Source organism: Chiloscyllium punctatum, chromosome 11 (genome assembly GCF_047496795.1).
Source record: "Chiloscyllium punctatum isolate Juve2018m chromosome 11, sChiPun1.3, whole genome shotgun sequence".
In the NCBI taxonomy this organism is placed as follows: Eukaryota; Metazoa; Chordata; class Chondrichthyes; order Orectolobiformes; family Hemiscylliidae; genus Chiloscyllium; species Chiloscyllium punctatum.
The window spans coordinates 69270141-69293296 of NC_092749.1; the positions used below are offsets into that span (position 1 = coordinate 69270141).

At 51.5% G+C, this 23156-nt stretch overlaps 1 protein-coding gene and 1 pseudogene across 4 annotated transcripts in view; one reads left to right on the plus strand and one right to left on the minus strand.

Annotated features, from left to right (window-relative positions):
- Positions 1-23156, plus strand: part of sanbr (SANT and BTB domain regulator of CSR) — an 808920-nt gene that overhangs the window by 172664 nt on the left and 613100 nt on the right. The gene's annotated exons all lie outside the window — the stretch shown is intronic.
- On the minus strand, positions 21351-22617 carry LOC140482627 (uncharacterized; annotated as a pseudogene).

Consider the following 23156-nt stretch of genomic DNA (forward strand, 5'->3'; position numbering starts at 1 on the left):
GCTCTCTCTCGCTCTCTCGTTCTCGCTCTCTCGTTCTCGCTCTCTCGTTCTCGCTCTCTCGTTCTCGCTCTCTCGTTCTCGCTCTCTGCGTTCTCGCTCTCTCGTTCTCATTCTCTCGCATGTGTTCACTCTCTTTTTCGTGTTCTCTCTCTGTCTCTCTCTCTACGTCGCTCGAGTTCTCTTGCTCTCTCTCGCTCTCGCTGGCACACTATCTCTCGCTCTCTCTCTCTCTCGTGTTCTCATTCTCTCGCTTGTGTTCTCTCTTGTGCTCTCTCTCTCTCTTTCTCGCTCGTGTTCCCTCTCTCTGTCGCTCATGTTCTCTTGCTCGTATTCTCATTCTATCTTTCGTGTTCTCTCTCTCGTGTATTTTCTCTCTCTCTCGTGTGTTTTCTCTCTCTCTCTTTCATGTGTTTTCTCTTTCACTTTTTCTCTCTCTCTCTTTCCCCTCTGTCTCTCTCTCTCTCTCTATCTCTCTCTCTCTCTGTCTCTCATGCTCTCTCTCTCGTGTTCTCTCTCTCTCTCTCTCTGTTGCTAGTGTTCTCTCGCTTGTATTCTCTCTCTCGCTAGCGTTCTCATTCAATCTTTCGTGTTTTCCCTCTCCCTCTCTCTCTCCCTCGTGTTGTCTCTCCCTCGTGTTTTCTCTCTCTCTCCCTCCCTCGTGTTGTCTCTCCCTCGTGTTGTCTCTCCCCGCTGTTGTCTCTCCCTCGTGTTGTCTCTCCCTCGTGTTCTCTCTCTCTCTCCCTCGTGTTCTCTTTCTCCTCGTGTTCTCTCTCTCCCTCGTGTTCCTCTCTCTCTCCCTCGTGTTCTCTCTCCCTCGTGTTCTCTCTCCCTCGTGTTCTCTCTCCCTCGTGTTCTCTCTCTCTCTCTCTCTCTCTCCCTCGTGTTCTCTTTCTCTCGTGCTCTCTCTCCCTCTCACTCGTGTTCTCTCTCTCTATCTCTCGTGTTCTCTCTCCCCTCGTGTTCTCTCTCTCTCTCTCCCTCATGTTCTCTCTCTCGCTCCTGTTCTCTCTCTCTCTCGCTCGTGTTCTCTCTCTCTCTCTCCCTCGTGTTCTCTCTCCCTCGTGTTCTCTCTCCCTCGTGTTCTCTCTCCCTCGTGTTCTCTCTCCCTCGTGTTGTCTCTCCCTCGTGTTGTCTCTCCCTCGTGTTGCCTCTCTCTCTCTCCCTCGTGTTCTCTCTCTCTCTCGTGCTCTCTCTCTCTCGTTCTCTCTCTCTCTCTCTCTCTCCCTCGTGTTCTCTCTCTCTCGCTTGTGTTCTCTCTCGCTTGTGTTCTCTCTCGCTCGTGTTCTCTCTTGCTCGTATTCTCTCTCTCTCTCTCTCTCCCTCGTGTTCTCTCTCTCTCCCTCGTGTTCTCTCTCTCTCTCTCTCCCGCTTGTGTTCTCCCTCGCTCGTGTTCTCTCTCTCTCTGTGTCTCTTGCTTGTGTTCTCTCTCTCTACCTCGCTTGTGTTCTCTCGCGCTCTCTCTCTTGCCTCTCTCTCTCTTGTGCTCTCTCCCTCGTGTTCTCTCTCCCTCATGTTTTCTCTCTCTCTCTCCTCATGTTTTCTCTCTCTCTCTCTCCCTCATGTTCTCTCTCTCTCTCTCCCTCGTGTTCTCTCTCGCTCGTGTTCTCTCTCTCTGTGTCTCTTGCTCGTGTTCTCTCTCTCTACCTCGCTCGTGTCCTCTCGCGCGCTCTCTGTTGCTTCTCTCGCGCGCTCTCTCTCGCGCGCTCTCTCTCGCGCGCTCTCTCTCGCGCGCTCTCTCTCGTGCTCGCGCTCTCGCTCTCTCGTTCTCGCTCTCTCGTTCTCGCTCTCTCGTTCTCGCTCTCTCGTTCTCATTCTCTCGCATGTGTTCACTCTCTTTTTCGTGTTCTCTCTCTGTATCTCTCTCTACCTCGCTCGAGTTCTCTTGCTCTCTCTCGCTCTCGCTGGCACACTATCTCTCGCTCTCTCCCTCGTGTTCGCTCTCTCTCTCCCTCGTGTTCTCTCTCTCTCTCTCTCTCCCTCGTGTTCTCTCTCCCTCATGTTTTCTCTTGTGCTCTCTCTCTCTCTCTCTCGCTCGTGTTCCCTCTATCTGTCGCTCATGTTCTCTCACTCGTATTCTCATTCTACCTCTCGTGTTCTCACTCTCTCGTGTTCTCACTCTCTCGTGTTCTCTTTCTCTCGTGTGTTTTTTCTCTCGTGTGTTTTCTCTCTCATTTGTTTTCTCTCTCTCTCGTGTGTTCTCTCTCTCGCGTGTGTTCTCTCTCTCTCTCGTGTGTTCTGTCTTTCTCGTGTGTTTTCTCTCTCTCTCTCTCTCTCGTCGTGTTCTCTCTCTGATGTGTTTTCTCTCACTCTCGTGTGTTGTCTCTCTTTTTCTCTCTCTCTCTTTCTCTCTGTCTCTCTCTCTCTCTCTGTGTGTCTCTCTCTCTTGTGCTCTTCTCTCTCGTGTTCTCTCTCCCTCGTGTTCTCTCTCTCGCTCCTGTTCTCTCTCTCTCTCGCTCGTGTCTCTCTCTCTCTCCCTCGTGTTCTCTCTCCCTCGTGTTCTCTCTCCCTCGTGTTGCCTCTCTCTCTCTCTCTCTCCCTCCCTCCCTCATGTTCTCTCTCTCTCGCTCGTGTTCTTTCTCTCTCTCTCTCGTACTCTCTCTCTCATGTTTTCTCTCTCTCGTGTGCTCTCTCTCTCTCTCTCGCTCGTGTTCTCTCTCTCTCGCTCGTGTTCTCTCTCTCTCGCTCGTGTTCTCTCTCTCCCCCTCGTGTTCTCTCTCTCCCCCTCGTGTTTTCTATCTCTCTCTCTCTCTCTCTCCCTCGTGTTCTCTCTCTCCCTCGTGTTCTCTCTCTCCCTCGTGTTCTCTCTCTCTCTCTCTCTCGCTCGTGTTCTCTCTCTCTCCCCTTCGTGTTCTCTCTCCCCCTCCTGTTCTCTCTCTCTCTCCCTCTCCCTCGTGTTCTCTCTCCCTCGTGTTCTCTCTCTCTTGCTCGTGTTCTCTCTCTCTCTATCCCTCGTGTTCTCTCTCCCTCGTGTTCTCTCTCTCTCTCCCTCGTGTTCTCTCTCTCTCTCCCTCGTGTTCTCTCTCTCTCTCCCTCGTGTTCTCTCTCTCTCCCTCGTGTTCTCTCTCTCTCTCTCCCTCGTGTTCTCTCTCTCTCTCTCTCCCTCGTGTTCTCTCTCCCTCGTGTTCGCTCTCTCTCTCCCTCGTGTTCTCTCTCACTCACTCTCTCCCTCGTGTTCTCTCTCCCTCATGTTTTCTCTTGTGCTCTCTCTCTCTCTCTCTCTCACGCTCGTGTTCCCTCTATCTGTCGCTCATGTTCTCTCACTCGTATTCTCATTCTACCTCTCGTGTTCTCACTCTCTCGTGTTCTCTTTCTCTCGTGTGTTTTTTCTCTCGTGTGTTTTCTCTCTCGTTTGTTTTCTCTCTCTCTCGTGTGTTCTCTCTCTCGCGTGTGTTCTCTCTCTCTCTCGTGTGTTCTGTCTTTCTCGTGTGTTTTCTCTCTCTCTCTCTCGTGTTCTCTCTCTCGTGTGTTTTCTCTCTCTCTCGTGTGTTGTCTCTCTTTTTCTCTCTCTCTCTTTCTCTCTCTCTCTCTCTCTCTCTCTCCTGTGTCTCTCTCTTGTGCTCTCTCTCTCTCGTGTTCTCTCTCCCTCGTGTTCTCTCTCTCTCTCTCTCCCTCATGTTCTCTCTCTCGCTCCTGTTCTCTCTCTCTCTCGCTCGTGTTCTCTCTCTCTCTCTCCCTCGTGTTCTCTCTCCCTCGTGTTGTCTCTCCCTCGTGTTGCCTCTCTCTCTCTCTCTCTCCCTCGTGTTCTCTCTCTCTCTCTCGTGCTCTCTCTCTCTCGTGCTCTCTCTCTCTCTCGTTCTCTCTCTCTCTCTCTCTCGCTCGTGTTTTCTCTCTCTCTCTCTCCCTTCCTTGTGTTGTCTCTCCCTTGTGTTGTCTCTCCCTCGTGTTGTCTCTCCCTCGTGTTGTCTCTCCCTCGTGTTGTCTCTCCCTCGTGTTGTCTCTCCCTCGTGTTGTCTCTCCCTCGTGTTGTCTCTCCCTCGTTTTCTCTCACCCTCGTGTTCTCTCTCGCTCGTGTTCTCTCTCGCTCGTATTCTCTCTCTCTCTCTTGTATTCTCTCTCTCTCCCTCGTGTTCTCTCTCTCTCCCTCGTGTTCTCTCTCTCTCCCTCGTGTTCTCTCTCTCTCTCTCTCTCTCCCGCTTGTGTTCTCTCTCGCTCGTGTTCTCTCTCTCTCTGTGTCTCTTGCTTGTGTTCTCTCTCTCTACCTCGCTTGTGTTCTCTCGCGCTCTCTCTCTTGCCTCTCTCTCTTGTGCTCTCTCCCTCGTGTTCTCTCTCCCCTCATGTTTTCTCTCTCTCTCTCCCTCGTGTTTGCTCTCTCTCTCCCTCATGTTCTCTCTCTCTCTCTCTCTCTCTCCCTCATGTTCTCTCTCTCGCTCCTGTTCTCTCTATCTCTCACTCGTGTTGTCTCTCCCTCGTGTTGTCTCTCCCTCGTGTTGTCTCTCCCTCGTGTTGTCTCTCCCTCGTGTTGTCTCTCCCTCGTGTTGTCTCTCCCTCGTGTTGTCTCTCCCCTCGTGTTGTCTCTCCCTCGTGTTGTCTCTCTCTCTCCCTCGTGTTCTCTCTCTCCCTCGTGTTCTCTCCCCTCCCTCGTGTTCTCTCTCTCCCTCGTGTTCTCTCTCTCCCTCGTGTTCTCTCTCTCCCTCGTGTTCTCTCTCTCTCCCTCGTGTTCTCTCTCTCGCTCGTGTTCTCTCTCTCTCTCTCTCTCTCCCTCCTGTTCTCTCTCTCTCTCTCGTGTTCTCTCTCCCCTCCTGTTCTCTCTCTCTCTCCCTCGTGTTCTCTCTCTCTCTCTCTCTCGTGTTCTCTCTCTCTCTCTCTCTCTCTCTCTCTCTCTCTCTCGTGTTCTCTCTCTCTCTCTCTCTCTCTCTCTCCCTCGTGTTCTCTCTCCCTCAGGTTTTCTCTTGTGCTCTCTCTCTCGCTCTCGCTCGTGTTCCCTCTATCTGTCGCTCATGTTCTCTCACTCGTATTCTCATTCTACCTCTCGTGTTCTCACTCTCTCGTGTTCTCCCCTCTCGTGTATTTTCTCTCTCGTGTATTTTCTCTCTCGTGTATTTTCTCTCTCGTGTATTTTCTCTCTCGTGTATTTTCTCTCTCGTGTTTTCTCTCTCTCTCTCGTGTGTTCTCTCTCTCTCTCGTGTGTTCTCTCTCTCTCTCTCGTGTGTTCTCTCTTTCTTGTGTGTTTTTTCTCTCTCTCTCTCTCTCTCTCTCTCGTGTTCTCTCTCTTGTGAGTTTTCTCTCTCTCTCTCGTGTGTTTTCTCCCTTTGTTTCTCTCTCTGTTTCTCTCTGTCTCTCTCTCTCTCTCTCTGTGTCTCTCTCTCTTGTGCTCTCTCTCTCGTGTTCACTCTCTCGCTCGTGTTCTCTCTCTCTCTCGTGTTCTCTCTCTCGTGTGTTTTCTCTCTCTCTCTCGTGTGTTTTCTCTCTTCTCTCTCTCTCTTTCTCACTGTCTCTCTCTCTCTCTCTGTGTCTCTCTCTCTCTCTCGTGCTCTCTCTCTCGTGTTCTCTCTCTCGCTCGTGTTCTCTCTCTCTCTTTCTCTCTCTCTCTCTGTCGCTAGTGTTCTCTCGCTTGTATTCTCTCTCGCTAGTGTTCTCATTCTATCTTTCGTGTTCTCCCTCTCTCTCCCTCCCTCTCTCTCTCTCCCTCTCTCTCCCTCTCTCTCTCGCTCGTGTTCTCTCTCTCTCTCTCTCTCGCTCGTGTTCTCTCTCTCTCTCTCTCCCGCTTGTGTTCTCTCTCGCTCGTGTTCTCTCTCTCTCTGTGTCTCTTGCTTGTGTTCTCTCTCTCTACCTCGCTTGTGTTCTCTCGCGCTCTCTCTCTTGCCTCTCTCTCTCTTGTGCTCTCTCCCTCGTGTTCTCTCTCCCTCGTGTTTTCTCTCTCTCTCTCTCTCTCTCCCTCATGTTCTCTCTCTCTCTCTCCCTCATGTTCTCTCTCTCGCTCCTGTTCTCTCTATCTCTCCCTCGTGTTGTCTCTCCCTCGTGTTGTCTCTCCCTCGTGTTGTCTCTCCCTCGTGTTGTCTCTCCCTCGTGTTGTCTCTCCCTCGTGTTCTCTCTCTCCCTCGTGTTCTCTCTCTCCCTCGTGTTCTCTCTCTCCCTCGTGTTCTCTCTCTCCCTCGTGTTCTCTCTCTCCCTCGTGTTCTCTCTCTCTCCCTCGTGTTCTCTCTCTCTCCCTCGTGTTCTCTCTCTCTCCCTCGTGTTCTCTCTCTCTCTCGTGTTCTCTCTCTCCCTCGTGTTCTCTCTCTCGCTCGTGTTCTCTCTCTCTCCCTCGTGTTCTCTCTCTCTCTCGTGTTCTCTCTCCCCCTCCTGTTCTCTCTCTCTCTCTCTCTCTCTCCCTCCTGTTCTCTCTCTCTCTCGTGTTCTCTCTCCCCTCCTGTTCTCTTTCTCTCTCCCTCGTGTTCTCTCTCTCTCTCTCTCTCTCCCTCGTGTTCTCTCTCCCTCATGTTTTCTCTTGTGCTCTCTCTCTCTCTCGCTCTCGCTCGTGTTCCCTCTATCTGTCGCTCATGTTCTCTCACTCGTATTCTCATTCTACCTCTCGTGTTCTCACTCTCTCGTGTTCTCTCTCTCTCGTGTATTTTCTCTCTCGTGTATTTTCTCTCTCGTGTATTTTCTCTCTCGTGTGTTTTCTCTTCTCTCGTGTGTTTTTTCTCTCTCTCGTGTGTTCTCTCTCTCTCTCGTGTGTTCTCTCTCTCTCTCGTGTGTTCTCTCTCTCTCTCTCTCTCTCGTGTGTTCTCTCTCTCTCTCTCTCGTGTGTTCTCTCTCTCGTGTGTTCTCTCTTTCTTGTGTGTTTTCTCTCTCTCTCTCTCTCTCTCTCTCGTGTTCTCTCTCTCGTGTGTTTTCTCTCTCTCTCTCGTGTGTTTTCTCCATTTTTTTCTCTCTCTGTTTCTCTCTGTCTCTCTCTCTCTCTCTGTGTCTCTCTCTCTTGTGCTCTCTCTCTTGTGTTCTCTCTCTCGCTCGTGTTCTCTCTCTCTCGTGTTCTCTCTCTCTCGTGTGTTTTCTCTCTCTCTCGCGTGTGTTTTCTCTCTTTTTCTCTCTCTCTCTTTCTCACTGTCTCTCTCTCTCTCTCTGTGTCTCTCTCTCTCTCGTGCTCTCTCTCTCGTGTTCTCTCTCTCGCTCGTGTTCTCTCTCTCTCTTTCTCTCTCTCTCTCTGTCGCTAGTGTTCTCTCGCTTGTATTCTCTCTCGCTAGTGTTCTCATTCTATCTTTCGTGTTCTCCCTCTCTCTCCCTCCCTCTCTCTCTCTCCCTCTCTCTCCCTCTCTCTCTCGCTCGTGTTCTCTCTCTCTCCCTCGTGTTCTCTCTCTCTCCCTCGTGTTCTCTCTCTCTCCCGCTTGTGTTCTCTCTCCCTCGTGTTCTCTCTCCCTCGTGTTCTCTCTCCCTCGTGTTCTCTCTCCCTCGTGTTCTCTCTCCCTCGTGTTGCCTCTCTCTCTCTCTCTCTCCCTCGTGTTCTCTCTCTCTCTCGTGCTCTCTCTCTCTCGTTCTCTCTCTCTCTCTCGCTCGTGTTTTCTCTCTCTCTCTGCCTCCCTCGTGTTGTCTCTCCCTCGTGTTGTCTGTCCCTCGTGTTCTCTCTCTCTCTCGCTTGTGTTCTCTCTCGCTCGTGTTCTCTCTCTCTCCCTCATGTTCTCTCTCTCTCTCTCTCTCTCCCTCGTGTTCTCTCTCTCGCTCCTGTTCTCTCTCTCCCTCCCTCGTGTTGTCTCTCCCTTGTGTTGTCTCTCCCTCGTGTTGTCTCTCCCTCGTTTTCTCTCTCCCTCGTGTTCTCTCTCTCTCTCGCTTGTGTTCTCTCTCGCTCGTGTTCTCTCTCTCTCCCTCATGTTCTCTCTCTCTCTCTCTCTCTCCCTCGTGTTCTCTCTCTCGCTCCTGTTCTCTCTCTCCCTCCCTCGTGTTGTCTCTCCCTTGTGTTGTCTCTCCCTTGTGTTGTCTCTCCCTCGTGTTGTCTCTCCCTCGTTTTCTCTCTCCCTCGTGTTCTCTCTCTCTCTCGCTTGTGTTCTCTCTCGCTCGTGTTCTCTCTCGCTCGTATTCTCTCTCTCTCTCTCTCCCTCGTGTTCTCTCTCTCTCCCTCGTGTTCTCTCTCTCTCTCTCTCTCCCGCTTGTGTTCTCTCTCGCTCGTGTTCTCTCTCTCTCTGTGTCTCTTGCTTGTGTTCTCTCTCTCTACCTCGCTTGTGTTCTCTCGCGCTCTCTCTCTTGCCTCTCTCTCTTGTGCTCTCTCCCTCGTGTTCTCTCTCCCTCATGTTTTCTCTCTCTCTCTCCCTCGTGTTTACTCTCTCTCTCTCCCTCATGTTCTCTCTCTCTCTCTCTCTCTCTCCCTCGTGTTCTCTCTCTCGCTCCTGTTCTCTCTATCTCTCCCTCGTGTTGTCTCTCCCTCGTGTTGTCTCTCCCTCATGTTCTCTCTCGCTCGTGTTCTCTCTCTCTCTGTGTCTCTTGCTTGTGTTCTCTCTCTCTACCTCGCTTGTGTTCTCTCGCGCTCACTCTCTTGCCTCTCTCTCTTGTGCTCTCTCCCTCGTGTTCTCTCTCCCTCATGTTTTCTCTCTCTCTCTCCCTCGTGTTTACTCTCTCTCTCTCCCTCATGTTCTCTCTCTCTCTCTCTCTCTCTCCCTCATGTTCTCTCTCTCGCTCCTGTTCTCTCTATCTCTCCCTCGTGTTGTCTCTCCCTCGTGTTCTCTCTCCCTCGTGTTCTCTCTCCCTCGTGTTCTCTCTCTCTCTCCCTCGTGTTCTCTCTCTCCCTCGTGTTCTCTCTCTCCCTCGTGTTCTCTCTCTCCCTCGTGTTCTCTCTCTCCCTCGTGTTCTCTCTCTCGCTCGTGTTCTCTCTCTCTCCCTCGTGTTCTCTCTCTCCCTCGTGTTCTCTCTCTCCCTCGTGTTCTCTCTCTCGCTCGTGTTCTCTCTCTCGCTCGTGTTCTCTCTCTCTCCCTCGTGTTCTCTCTCTCCCTCGTGTTCTCTCTCTCCCTCATGTTCTCTCTCTCCCTCGTGTTCTCTCTCTCTCTCTCTCTGTCTCCCTCCTGTTCTCTCTCTCTCTCTCTCGTGTTCTCTCTCCCCTCCTGTTCTCTCTCTCTCTCTCCCTCGTGTTCTCTCTCTCTCTCTCTCTCTCTCTCTCCCTCGTGTTCTCTCTCCCTCATGTTTTCTCTTGTGCTCTCTCTCTCTCTCTCTCGCTCGTGTTCCCTCTATCTGTCGCTCATGTTCTCTCACTCGTATTCTCATTCTACCTCTCGTGTTCTCACTCTCTCGTGTTCTCCCTCTCTCGTGTATTTTCTCTCTCGTGTATTTTCTCTCTCGTGTTTTCTCTCTCTCTCTCGTGTTTTCTCTCTCTCGTGTGTTCTCTCTCTCTCTCGTGTGTTCTCTCTTTCTTGTGTGTTTTCTCTCTCTCTCTCTCTCTCTCTCTCGTGTTCTCTCTCTCGTGAGTTTTCTCTCTCTCTCTCGTGTGTTTTCTCCCTTTTTTTCTCTCTCTGTTTCTCTCTGTCTCTCTCTCTCTCTCTCTGTGTCTCTCTCTCTTGTGCTCTCTCTCTCGTGTTCACTCTCTCGCTCGTGTTCTCTCTCTCTCTCTCGTGTTCTCTCTCTCGTGTGTTTTCTCTCTCTCTCTCGTGTGTTTTCTCTCTTCTCTCTCTCTCTTTCTCACTGTCTCTCTCTCTCTCTCTGTGTCTCTCTCTCTCTCGTGCTCTCTCTCTCGTGTTCTCTCTCTCGCTCGTGTTCTCTCTCTCTCTTTCTCTCTCTCTCTCTGTCGCTAGTGTTCTCTCGCTTGTATTCTCTCTCGCTAGTGTTCTCATTCTATCTTTCGTGTTCTCCCTCTCTCTCCCTCCCTCTCTCTCTCTCCCTCTCTCTCCCTCTCTCTCTCGCTCGTGTTCTCTCTCTCTCGCTCGTGTTCTCTCTCTCTCGCTCGTGTTCTCTCTCTCTCTCTCTCTCGCTCGTGTTCTCTCTCTCTCTCTCTCTCCCGCTTGTGTTCTCTCTCGCTCATGTTCTCTCTCTCTCTGTGTCTCTTGCTTGTGTTCTCTCTCTCTACCTCGCTTGTGTTCTCTCGCGCGCTCTCTCTCTTGCCTCTCTCTCTCTTGTGCTCTCTCCCTCGTGTTCTCTCTCCCTCATGTTTTCTCTCTCTCTCTCCCTCGTGTTTTCTCTCTCTCTCTCTCTCCCTCATGTTCTCTCTCTCTCTCTTTCCCTCGTGTTCTCTCTCTCGCTCCTGTTCTCTCTATCTCTCCCTCGTGTTATCTCTCCCTCGTGTTGTCTCTCCCTCGTGTTGTCTCTCCCTCGTGTTGTCTCTCCCTCGTGTTATCTCTCCCTCGTGTTGTCTCTCCCTCGTGTTGTCTCTCCCTCGTGTTCTCTCTCTCTCTCCCTCGTGTTCTCTCTCTCCCTCGTGTTCTCTCTCTCTCTCCCTCGTGTTCTCTCTCTCCCTCGTGTTCTCTCTCTCCCTCGTGTTCTCTCTCTCCCTCGTGTTCTCTCTCTCGCTCGTGTTCTCTCTCTCTCCCTCGTGTTCTCTCTCTCTCTCGTGTTCTCTCTCTCCCTCGTGTTCTCTCTCTCTCCCTCGTGTTCTCTCTCTTTCTCGTGTTCTCTCTCCCCCTCCTGTTCTCTCTCTCTCTCTCTCTCTCTCTCTCTCTCCCTCCTGTTCTCCCTCTCTCTCGTGTTCTCTCTCCCCTCCTGTTCTCTTTCTCTCTCCCTCGTGTTCTCTCTCTCTCTCTCTCCCGCTTGTGTTCTCTCTCGCTCGTGTTCTCTCTCTCTCTGTGTCTCTTGCTTGTGTTCTCTCTCTCTACCTCGCTTGTGTTCTCTCGCGCTCTCTCTCTTGCCTCTCTCTCTCTTGTGCTCTCTCCCTCGTGTTCTCTCTCCCTCGTGTTTTCTCTCTCTCTCTCTCTCTCCCTCATGTTCTCTCTCTCTCTCTCCCTCATGTTCTCTCTCTCGCTCCTGTTCTCTCTATCTCTCCCTCGTGTTATCTCACCCTCGTGTTGTCTCTCCCTCGTGTTGTCTCTCCCTCGTGTTGTCTCTCCCTCGTGTTGTCTCTCCCTCGTGTTGTCTCTCCCTCGTGTTGTCTCTCCCTCGTGTTCTCTCTCTCCCTCGTGTTCTCTCTCTCCCTCGTGTTCTCTCTCTCCCTCGTGTTCTCTCTCTCCCTCGTGTTCTCTCTCTCTCCCTCGTGTTCTCTCTCTCTCCCTCGTGTTCTCTCTCTCTCCCTCGTGTTCTCTCTCTCTCCCTCGTGTTCTCTCTCTCTCTCGTGTTCTCTCTCTCCCTCGTGTTCTCTCTCTCGCTCGTGTTCTCTCTCTCTCCCTCGTGTTCTCTCTCTCTCTCGTGTTCTCTCTCCCCCTCCTGTTCTCTCTCTCTCTCTCTCTCTCTCCCTCCTGTTCTCTCTCTCTCTCGTGTTCTCTCTCCCCTCCTGTTCTCTTTCTCTCTCCCTCGTGTTCTCTCTCTCTCTCTCTCTCTCCCTCGTGTTCTCTCTCCCTCATGTTTTCTCTTGTGCTCTCTCTCTCTCTCGCTCTCGCTCGTGTTCCCTCTATCTGTCGCTCATGTTCTCTCACTCGTATTCTCATTCTACCTCTCGTGTTCTCACTCTCTCGTGTTCTCTCTCTCTCGTGTATTTTCTCTCTCGTGTATTTTCTCTCTCGTGTATTTTCTCTCTCGTGTGTTTTCTCTTCTCTCGTGTGTTTTTTCTCTCTCTCGTGTGTTCTCTCTCTCTCTCGTGTGTTCTCTCTCTCTCTCGTGTGTTCTCTCTCTCTCTCTCTCTCTCGTGTGTTCTCTCTCTCTCTCTCTCGTGTGTTCTCTCTCTCGTGTGTTCTCTCTTTCTTGTGTGTTTTCTCTCTCTCTCTCTCTCTCTCTCTCGTGTTCTCTCTCTCGTGTGTTTTCTCTCTCTCTCTCGTGTGTTTTCTCCATTTTTTTCTCTCTCTGTTTCTCTCTGTCTCTCTCTCTCTCTCTGTGTCTCTCTCTCTTGTGCTCTCTCTCTTGTGTTCTCTCTCTCGCTCGTGTTCTCTCTCTCTCGTGTTCTCTCTCTCTCGTGTGTTTTCTCTCTCTCTCGCGTGTGTTTTCTCTCTTTTTCTCTCTCTCTCTTTCTCACTGTCTCTCTCTCTCTCTCTGTGTCTCTCTCTCTCTCGTGCTCTCTCTCTCGTGTTCTCTCTCTCGCTCGTGTTCTCTCTCTCTCTTTCTCTCTCTCTCTCTGTCGCTAGTGTTCTCTCGCTTGTATTCTCTCTCGCTAGTGTTCTCATTCTATCTTTCGTGTTCTCCCTCTCTCTCCCTCCCTCTCTCTCTCTCCCTCTCTCTCCCTCTCTCTCTCGCTCGTGTTCTCTCTCTCTCCCTCGTGTTCTCTCTCTCTCCTCGTGTTCTCTCTCTCTCCCGCTTGTGTTCTCTCTCCCTCGTGTTCTCTCTCCCTCGTGTTCTCTCTCCCTCGTGTTGCCTCTCTCTCTCTCTCTCTCCCTCGTGTTCTCTCTCTCTCTCGTGCTCTCTCTCTCTCGTTCTCTCTCTCGTTCTCTCTCTCTCTCTCGCTCGTGTTTTCTCTCTCTCTCTGCCTCCCTCGTGTTGTCTCTCCCTCGTGTTGTCTGTCCCTCGTGTTCTCTCTCTCTCTCGCTTGTGTTCTCTCTCGCTCGTGTTCTCTCTCTCTCCCTCATGTTCTCTCTCTCTCTCTCTCTCCCTCGTGTTCTCTCTCTCGCTCCTGTTCTCTCTCTCCCTCCCTCGTGTTGTCTCTCCCTCGTGTTGTCTCTCCCTTGTGTTGTCTCTCCCTCGTGTTGTCTCTCCCTCGTTTTCTCTCTCCCTCGTGTTCTCTCTCTCTCTCGCTTGTGTTCTCTCTCGCTCGTGTTCTCTCTCTCTCCCTCATGTTCTCTCTCTCTCTCTCTCTCTCCCTCGTGTTCTCTCTCTCGCTCCTGTTCTCTCTCTCCCTCCCTCGTGTTGTCTCTCCCTTGTGTTGTCTCTCCCTCGTGTTGTCTCTCCCTCGTTTTCTCTCTCCCTCGTGTTCTCTCTCTCTCTCGCTTGTGTTCTCTCTCGCTCGTGTTCTCTCTCGCTCGTATTCTCTCTCTCTCTCTCTCCCTCGTGTTCTCTCTCTCTCCCTCGTGTTCTCTCTCTCTCTCTCTCTCCCGCTTGTGTTCTCTCTCGCTCGTGTTCTCTCTCTCTCTGTGTCTCTTGCTTGTGTTCTCTCTCTCTACCTCGCTTGTGTTCTCTCGCGCTCTCTCTCTTGCCTCTCTCTCTTGTGCTCTCTCCCTCGTGTTCTCTCTCCCTCATGTTTTCTCTCTCTCTCTCCCTCGTGTTTACTCTCTCTCTCTCCCTCATGTTCTCTCTCTCTCTCTCTCTCTCTCCCTCGTGTTCTCTCTCTCGCTCCTGTTCTCTCTATCTCTCCCTCGTGTTGTCTCTCCCTCGTGTTGTCTCTCCCTCATGTTCTCTCTCGCTCGTGTTCTCTCTCTCTCTGTGTCTCTTGCTTGTGTTCTCTCTCTCTACCTCGCTTGTGTTCTCTCGCGCTCACTCTCTTGCCTCTCTCTCTTGTGCTCTCTCCCTCGTGTTCTCTCTCCCTCATGTTTTCTCTCTCTCTCTCCCTCGTGTTTACTCTCTCTCTCTCCCTCATGTTCTCTCTCTCTCTCTCTCCCTCATGTTCTCTCTCTCCCTCATGTTCTCTCTCTCGCTCCTGTTCTCTCTATCTCTCCCTCGTGTTGTCTCTCCCTCGTGTTCTCTCTCCCTCGTGTTCTCTCTCCCTCGTGTTCTCTCTCTCTCTCCCTCGTGTTCTCTCTCTCCCTCGTGTTCTCTCTCTCCCTCGTGTTCTCTCTCTCGCTCGTGTTCTCTCTCTCTCCCTCGTGTTCTCTCTCTCCCTCGTGTTCTCTCTCTCGCTCGTGTTCTCTCTCTCGCTCGTGTTCTCTCTCTCTCCCTCGTGTTCTCTCTCTCCCTCGTGTTCTCTCTCTCCCTCGTGTTCTCTCTCTCCCTCGTGTTCTCTCTCTCTCTCTCTCTGTCTCCCTCCTGTTCTCTCTCTCTCTCTCTCGTGTTCTCTCTCCCCTCCTGTTCTCTCTCTCTCTCTCCCTCGTGTTCTCTCTCTCTCTCTCTCTCTCTCTCTCCCTCGTGTTCTCTCTCCCTCATGTTTTCTCTTGTGCTCTCTCTCTCTCTCTCTCGCTCTCGCTCGTGTTCCCTCTATCTGTCGCTCATGTTCTCTCACTCGTATTCTCATTCTACCTCTCGTGTTCTCACTCTCTCGTGTTCTCACTCTCTCGTGTTCTCCCTCTCTCGTGTATTTTCTCTCTCGTGTATTTTCTCTCTCGTGTATTTTCTCTCTCGTGTTTTCTCTCTCTCTCTCGTGTTTTCTCTCTCTCGTGTGTTCTCTCTCTCTCTCGTGTGTTCTCTCTTTCTTGTGTGTTTTCTCTCTCTCTCTCTCTCTCTCTCTCGTGTTCTCTCTCTCGTGAGTTTTCTCTCTCTCTCTCGTGTGTTTTCTCCCTTTTTTTCTCTCTCTGTTTCTCTCTGTCTCTCTCTCTCTCTCTCTGTGTCTCTCTCTCTTGTGCTCTCTCTCTCGTGTTCACTCTCTCGCTCGTGTTCTCTCTCTCTCTCTCGTGTTCTCTCTCTCGTGTGTTTTCTCTCTCTCTCTCGTGTGTTTTCTCTCTTCTCTCTCTCTCTTTCTCACTGTCTCTCTCTCTCTCTCTGTGTCTCTCTCTCTCTCGTGCTCTCTCTCTCGTGTTCTCTCTCTCGCTCGTGTTCTCTCTCTCTCTTTCTCTCTCTCTCTCTGTCGCTAGTGTTCTCTCGCTTGTATTCTCTCTCGCTAGTGTTCTCATTCTATCTTTCGTGTTCTCCCTCTCTCTCCCTCCCTCTCTCTCTCTCCCTCTCTCTCCCTCTCTCTCTCGCTCGTGTTCTCTCTCTCTCGCTCGTGTTCTCTCTCTCTCGCTCGTGTTCTCTCTCTCTCTCTCTCTCGCTCGTGTTCTCTCTCTCTCTCTCTCCCGCTTGTGTTCTCTCTCGCTCATGTTCTCTCTCTCTCTGTGTCTCTTGCTTGTGTTCTCTCTCTCTACCTCGCTTGTGTTCTCTCGCGCGCTCTCTCTCTTGCCTCTCTCTCTCTTGTGCTCTCTCCCTCGTGTTCTCTCTCCCTCATGTTTTCTCTCTCTCTCTCCCTCGTGTTTTCTCTCTCTCTCTCTCTCCCTCATGTTCTCTCTCTCTCTCTCTCCCTCGTGTTCTCTCTCTCGCTCCTGTTCTCTCTATCTCTCCCTCGTGTTATCTCTCCCTCGTGTTGTCTCTCCCTCGTGTTGTCTCTCCCTCGTGTTGTCTCTCCCTCGTGTTGTCTCTCCCTCGTGTTATCTCTCCCTCGTGTTGTCTCTCCCTCGTGTTGTCTCTCCCTCGTGTTCTCTCTCTCTCTCCCTCGTGTTCTCTCTCTCCCTCGTGTTCTCTCTCTCCCTCGTGTTCTCTCTCTCCCTCGTGTTCTCTCTCTCCCTCGTGTTCTCTCTCTCGCTCGTGTTCTCTCTCTCTCCCTCGTGTTCTCTCTCTCTCTCGTGTTCTCTCTCTCCCTCGTGTTCTCTCTCTCTCCCTCGTGTTCTCTCTCTTTCTCGTGTTCTCTCTCCCCCTCCTGTTCTCTCTCTCTCTCTCTCTCTCTCTCTCTCTCCCTCCTGTTCTCCCTCTCTCTCGTGTTCTCTCTCCCCTCCTGTTCTCTTTCTCTCTCCCTCGTGTTCTCTCTCTCTCTCTCTCTCTCTCTCCCTCGTGTTCTCTCTCCCTCATGTTTTCTCTTGTGCTCTCTCTCTCTCTCTCTCTCGCTCTCGCTCGTGTTCCCTCTATCTGTCGCTCATGTTCTCTCACTCGTATTCTCATTCTACCTCTCGTGTTCTCACTCTCTCGTGTTCTCTCTCTCTCGTGTATTTTCTCTCTCGTGTATTTTCTCTCTCGTGTGTTTTCTCTCTCGTGTGTTTTCTCTCTCTCTCGTGTGTTTTTTCTCTCTCTCGTGTGTTCTCTCTCTCTCTCGTGTGTTCTCTCTCTCTCTCTCTCGTGTGTTCTCTCTCTCTCTCTCTCTCTCTCTCGTGTGTTCTCTCTCTCTCTCTCGTGTGTTCTCTCTCTCTCTCTCTCTCTCGTGTGTTCTCTCTTTCTCGTGTGTTTTTTCTCTCTCTCTCTCTCTCTCTCGTGTTCTCTCTCTCGTGTGTTTTCTCTCTCTCTCTCGTGTGTTTTCTCCATTTTTTCTCTCTCTGTTTCTCTCTGTCTCTCTCTGTCTCTCTCTCTCTCTCTGTGTCTCTCTCTCTCGTGCTCTCTCTCTCGTGTTCTCTCTTTCGCTCGTGTTCTCTCTCTCTCTTTCTCTCTCTCTCTCTGTCGTCTCTCCCTCGTGTTGTCTCTCCCTCGTGTTCTCTCTCCCTCGTGTTCTCTCTCCCTCGTGTTCTCTCTCCCTCGTGTTCTCTCTCCCTCGTGTTCTCTCTCCCTCGTGTTCTCTCTCCCTCGTGTTCGTCTCTCTCCCTCTCCCTCGTGTTCTCTCTCTCTCTCGCTTGTGTTCTCTCTCACTCGTGTTCTCTCTCTCTCTCCCTCGTGTTCTCTCTCTCTCTCTCCCGCTTGTGTTCTCTCTCGCTCGTGTTCTCTCTCTCTCTCTGTGTCTCTTGCTTGTGTTCTCTCTCTCTACCTCGCTTGTGTTCTCTCGCGCTCTCTCTCTTGCCTCTCTCTCTCTCTCTCCCTCGTTTTCTCTTTCCCTCGTGTTTTCTCTCTCTCTCTCCCTCGTGTTGTCTCTCTCTCTCTCTCCCTCATGTTCTCTCTCTATCTCTCGCTCGTGTTCTCTCTCGCTCGTGTTCTCTCTCTCTGTGTCTCTTGCTCGTGTCCTCTCTCTCTACCTCGCTCGTGTCCTCTCGTGCGCTCCCTCTTGCCTCTCTCTCTCGCGCGCTCTCTCTCGCGCGCTCTCTCTCGCGCGCTCTCTCTCGTGCTCTCTCTCGCGCTCGCGCTCTCTCGATCTCGCTCTCTCGATCTCGCTCTCTCGCTCTCTCGTTCTCACTCTCTCGTTCTCTCTCTCTCGTTCTCATTCTCTCGCATGTGTTCACTCTCTGTCTCGCTCGTGTTCTCTCTCTCTGTCTCTCTCTCTCTACCTCGCTCGAGTTCTCTCGCTCTCTCTCTCGTGTTCTCATTCTCTCGCTCGTGTTCTCTCTTGTGCTCTCTCTCTCTCTTTCTCGCTCGTGTTCCCTCTCTCTGTCGCTCATGTTCTCTCGCTCGTATTCTCATTCTATGTTTCGTGTTCTCTCTCTCGTGTGTTTTCTCTCTCTCTCGTGTGTTTTCTCTCTCTCTCGTGTGTTTTCTCTCTCTCTCTTTCATGTGTTTTCTCTTTCTCTTTTTCTCTCTCTCTCTTTCCCTCTGTCTCTCTCTCTCTCTCTCTCTCTATCTCTCTCTCTGTGTCTCTCGTGCACTCTCTCTCGTGTTCTCTCTCTCTCTCTCTCTCTCTCTCTCTCTGTTGCTAGTGTTCTCTCGCTTGTATTCTCTCTCTCGCTAGCGTTCTTATTCAATCTTTCGTGTTCTCCCTCTCCCTCTCTCTCTCTCTCTCTCTCCCTCATGTTCTCTCTCTCTCCCTCGTGTTCTCTTTCTCTCTCTCGCTCGTGTTCTCTCTCTCTCCCCTTCGTGTTCTCTCTCCCCCTCCTGTTCTCTCTCTCTCTCCCTCTCCCTCGTGTTCTCTCTCCCTCGTGTTCTCTCTCTCTCTCTCGTGCTCTCTCTCTCGTGTTCTCTCTCTCTTGCTCGTGTTCTCTCTCTCTCTATCCCTCGTGTTCTCTCTCTCTCTCCCTCGTGTTCTCTCTCTCTCTCCCTCGTGTTCTCTCTCTCTCTCTCCCTCGTGTTCTCTCTCCCTCGTGTTCGCGCTCTCTCTCCCTCGTGTTCTCTCTCACTCACTCTCTCCCTCGTGTTCTCTCTCCCTCATGTTTTCTCTTGTGCTCTCTCTCTCTCTCTCTCGCTCGTGTTCCCTCTATCTGTCGCTCATGTTCTCTCACTTGTATTCTCATTCTACCTCTCGTGTTCTCACTCTCTCGTGTTCTCTTTCTCTCGTGTGTTTTTTCTCTCGTGTGTTTTCTCTCTCGTTTGTTTTCTCTCTCTCTCGTGTTCTCTCTCTCTCTCGTGTTCTCTCTCTCGTGTGTTTTCTCTCTCTCTCGTATGTTGTCTCTCTTTTTCGCTCTCTCTCTTTCTCTCTGTCTCTCTCTCTCTCTCTCTCTGTGTCTCTCTCTCTCTCGTGCTCTCTCTCTCGTGTTCTCTCTCTCTCTCGTGTTCTCTCTCTCGCTCGTGTTCTCTCTCTCGCTCGTGTTCTCTCTCTCTCTTTCTCTCTCTCTCTGTCGCGAGTGTTCTCTCGCTTGTATTCTCTCTCGCTAGTGTTCTCATTCTATCTTTCGTGTTCTCCCTCTCTCTCCCTCCCTTTCTCTCTCTCCCTCTCTCTCTCTCTCTCTCTCTCTCTCGTGCTCTCTCTCTCCCTCTCCCTCGTGTTCTCTCTCTCCCTCGTGTTCTCTCTCTCTCTCTCCCGCTTGTGTTCTCCCTCGCTCGTGTTCTCTCTCTCTCTCTGTGTCTCTTGCTTGTGTTCTCTCTCTCTACCTCGCTTGTGTTCTCTCGCGCTCTCTCTCTTGCCTCTCTCTCTCTCTCTCTCCCTCGTTTTCTCTCTCCCTCGTGTTTTCTCTCTCTCTCTCTCTCCCTTGTGTTCTCTCTCTATCTCTCGCTCGTGTTCTCTCTTGCTCGTGTCCTCTCTCTCTACCTCGCTCGTGTCCTCTCGTGCGCTCCCTCTTGCCTCTCTCTCTCGCGCGCTCTCTCTCATGTGCTCTCTCTCGCGCTCGCGCTCGCGCTCTCTCGATCTTGCTCTCTCGATCTCGCGCTCTCGCTCTCGCTCTCTCGTTCTCGCTCTCTCGTTCTCATTCTCTTGCATGTGTTCACTCTCTGTCTTGCTCGTGTTCTCTCTCTCTGTCTCTCTCTCTCTACCTCGCTCGAGTTCTCTTGCTCTCTCTCGCTCTCGCTGGCCACACTATCTCTTGCTCTCTCTCTCTCTCTCTCTCGTGTTCTCATTCTCTCGCTCGTGTTCTCTCTTGTGCTCTCTCTCTCTCTTTCTCGCTCGTGTTCCCTCTCTCTGTCGCTCATGTTCTCTCGCTCGTATTCTCATTCTGTGTTTCGTGTTCTCTCTCTCGTGTGTTTTCTCTCTCTCTCGTGTGTTTCTCTCCCTCTCGTGTGTTTTCTCTCTCTCTCTTTCATGTGTTTTCTCTTTCTCTTTTTCTCTCTCTCTCTTTCCCTCTGTCTCTCTCTCTCTCTCTCTCTATCTCTCTCTCTGTGTCTCTCGTGCTCTCTCTCTCGTGTTCTCTCTCTCTCTCTCTCTCGGTTGCTAGTGTTCTCTCGCTTGTATTCTCTCTCTCGCTAGCGTTCTCATTCAATCTTTCGTGTTCTCCCTCTCCCTCTCTCTCTCTCTCTCTCTCTCTCTCTCTCTCTCTCTCTCTCTCTCTCTCTCTCTCTCCCCTCCCTCATGTTCTCTCTCTCTCGCTCGTGTTCTTTCTCTCTCTCTCTCGTACTCTCTCTCTCATGTTTTCTCTCCCTCGTGTCTCTCTCTCTCTCTCGCTCGTGTTCTCTCTCTCTCCCCTTCATGTTCTCTCTCCCCCTCCTGTTCTCTCTCTCTCTCTCCTCTCCCTCTCCCTCGTGTTCTCTCTCCCTCGAGTTCTCTCTCTCTCTCTCTCGTGCTCTCTCTCTCGTGTTCTCTCTCTCTTGCTCGTGTTCTCTCTCTCTCTATCCCTCGTGTTCTCTCTCTCTCTCCCTCGTGTTCTCTCTCTCTCTCTCCCTCGTGTTCTCTCTCTCTCCCTCGTGTTCTCTCTCTCCCTCGTGTTCTCTCTCCCTCGTGTTCGCTCTCTCTCTCCCTCGTGTTCTCTCTCACTCACTCTCTCCCTCGTGTTCTCTCTCCCTCATGTTTCTCTTGTGCTCTCTCTCTCTCTCTCTCTCGCTCGTGTTCCCTCTATCTGTCGCTCATGTTCTCTCACTCGTATTCTCATTCTACCTCTCGTGTTCTCACTCTCTCGTGTTCTCTTTCTCTCGTGTGTTTTTTCTCTCGTGTGTTTTCTCTCTCGTTTGTTTTCTCTCTCTCTCGTGTGTTCTCTCTCGTGTGTTCTCTCTCTCGTGTGTTCTCTCTCTCTCTCGTGTGTTCTGTCTTTCTCGTGTGTTTTCTCTCTCTCTCTCTCTCTCGTGTTCTCTCTCTCGTGTGTTTTCTCTCTCTCGTGTGTTGTCTCTCTTTTTCGCTCTCTCTCTTTCTCTCTGTCTCTCTCTCTCTCTCTCTGTGTCTCTCTCTCTCGTGCTCTCTCTCTCGTGTTCTCTCTCTCGCTCGTGTTCTCTCTCTTGCTCGTGTTCTCTCTCTCGCTCGTGTTCTCTCTCTCCCTGTCGCTAGTGTTCTCTCGCTTGTATTCTCTCTCGCTAGTGTTCTCATTCTATCATTCGTGTTCTCCCCTCTCTCTCCCTCCCTTTCTCTCTCTCCCTCTCTCTCTCTCTCTCTCTCTCTCGTGCTCTCTCTCTCCCTCTCCCTCGTGTTCTCTCTCTCCCTCGTGTTCTCTCTCTCTCTCTCCCGCTTGTGTTCTCTCTCGCTCGTGTTCTCTCTCTCTCTCTGTGTCTCTTGCTTGAGTTCTCTCTCTACCTCGCTTGTGTTCTCTCGCGCTCTCTCTCTTGCCTCTCTCTCTCTCTCTCTCTCTCCCTCGTTTTCTCTCTCCCTCGTGTTTTCTCTCTCTCTCTCCCTCTCCCTCGTGTTTTCTCTCTCTGTCTCTCTCCCTCGTGTTCTCTCTCTATCTCTCGCTCGTGTTCTCTCTTGCTCGTGTCCTCTCTCTCTACCTCGCTCGTGTCCTCTCGTGCGCTCCCTCTTGCCTCTCTCTCTCGCGCGCTCTCTCTCGCGCGCTCTCTCTCATGTGCTCTCTCTCGCGCTCGCGCTCGCGCTCTCTCGATCTTGCTCTCTCGATCTCACGCTCTCGCTCTCGCTCTCTCGTTCTCGCTCTCTCGTTCTCTCTCCCTCGTTCTCATTCTCTTGCATGTGTTCACTCTCTGTCTTGCTCGTGTTCTCTCTCTCTGTCTCTCTCTCTCTACCTCGCTCGAGTTCTCTCGCTCTCTCTCGCTCTCGCTGGCACACTATCTCTCGCGCTCTCTCTCTCTCTCTCTCGTGTTCTCATTCTCTCGCTCGTGTTCTCTCTTGTGCTCTCTCTCTCTCTTTCTCGCTCGTGTTCCCTCTATCTGTCGCTCATGTTCTCTCGCTCGTATTCTCATTCTATGTTTCGTGTTCTCTCTCTCGTGTGTTTTCTCTCTCTCTCGTGTGTTTTCTCTCCCTCTCGTGTGTTTTTTCTCTCTCTCTTACATGTGTTTTCTCTTTCTCTTTTTCTCTCTCTCTCTTTCCCTCTGTCTGTCTCTCTCTCTCTCTCTATCTCTCTCTCTGTGTCTCTCGTGCTCTCTCTCTCGTGTTCTCTCTCTCTCTCTCTCTCTCTCTCTCTCTCTCGGTTGCTAGTGTTCTCTCGCTTGTATTCTCTCTCTCGCTAGCGTTCTCATTCAATCTTTCGTGTTCTCCCCTCTCCCTCTCTCTCTCTCTGTCTCTCTCTCTCTCTCTCTCTCTCTCTCTCTCTCTCTCTCTCTCTCTCTCTCTCTCTCTCCCTCATGTTCTCTCTCTCTCGCTCGTGTTCTTTCTCTCTCTCTCTCGTACTCTCTCTCTCATGTTTTCTCTCCCTCGTGTTCTCTCTCTCTCTCTCGCTCGTGTTCTCTCTCTCTCCCCCTTCATGTTCTCTCTCCCCCCTCCTGTTCTCTCTCTCTCTCTCCCTCTCCCTCTCCCTCGTGTTCTCTCTCCCTCGAGTTCTCTCTCTCTCTCTCTCGTGCTCTCTCTCTCGTGTTCTCTCTCTCTTGCTCGTGTTCTCTCTCTCTCTCTCTCCCTCGTGTTCTCTCTCTCTCTCCCTCGTGTTCTCTCTCTCTCTCTCCCTCGTGTTCTCTCTCTCTCCCTCGTGTTCTCTCTCTCTCTCGTGTTCTCTCTCTCTCTCTCCCTCGTGTTCTCTCTCCCTCGTGTTCGCTCTCTCTCTCCCTCGTGTTCTCTCTCACTCACTCTCTCCCTCGTGTTCTCTCTCCCTCATGTTTTCTCTTGTGCTCTCTCTCTCTCTCTCTCTCTCTCGCTCGTGTTCCCTCTATCTGTCGCTCATGTTCTCTCACTCGTATTCTCATTCTACCTCTCGTGTTCTCACTCTCGTGTTCTCTTTCTCTCGTGTTCTCTTTCTCTCGTGTGTTTTTTCTCTCGTGTGTTTTCTCTCTCGTTTGTTTTCTCTCTCTCTCTCGTGTGTTCTCTCTCTCTCGTGTGTTCTCTCTCTCTCGTGTGTTCTCTCTCTCTCTCGTGTGTTCTGTCTTTCTCGTGTGTTTTCTCTCTCTCTCTCTCGCTCGTGTTCTCTCTCTCGCTCGTGTTCTCTCTCTCTCTGTCGCTAGTGTTCTCTCCGCTTGTATTCTCTCTCGCTAGTGTTCTCATTCTATCTTTCGTGTTCTCCTCTCTCTCCCTCTCTCTCTCTCTCTCTCTCTCTCTCTCTCTCTCTCTCTCTCTCTTTCTCTCGTGCTCTCTCTCTCCCTCTCCCTCGTGTTTTCTCTCTCTCCCTCGTGTTCTCTTTCCTCTCGCTCGTGTTCTCTCTCTCTCTCCCCCTCGTCTTCTCTCTCCACCTCCTGTTCTCTCTCTCTCTCTCTCTCTCTCTCTCCCTCGTGTTCTCTCTCTCTCTCTCCCTCGTGTTCTCTCTCTTGTGCTCTCTCTCCCTCTCACTCGTGTTCTCTCTCTCTCTCTCTCTCGTGTTCTCTCTCCCTCGTGTTCTCTCTCTCTCTCTCTCGTGTTCTCTCTCCCTCGTGTTCTCTCTCTCTCTCTCTCTCTCCCTCATGTTCTCTCTCTCGCTCCTGTTCTCTCTATCTCTCCCTCGTGTTGTCTCTCCCTCGTGTTGTCTCTCCCTCGTGTTGTCTCTCCCTCGTGTTCTCTCTCTCTCCCTCGTGTTCTCTCTATCTCTCTTTCTCTCTCTCTCTCTCCCTCGTGTTGTCTCTCCCTCTCTCGTGTTCTCTCTCTCGTGTTCTCTCTCTCGTGTTCTCTCTCTCGTGTTCTCTCTCTCGTGCTCTCTCTCTCTCTCGTGCTCTCTCTCTCTCGTGCTCTCTCTCCCTCGTGTTCTCTCTCTCTCGTGTTCTCTCTCTCGCTCCTGTTCTCTCTCTCTCTCTCTCGCTCCTGTTCTCTCTCTCTCTCGCTCCTGTTCTCTCTCTCTCTCGCTCCTGTTTTCTCTCTCTCTCTCCCTCGTGTTCTCTCTCCCTCGTGTTCTCTCTCTCTCCCTCGTGTTCTCTCTATCTCTCTC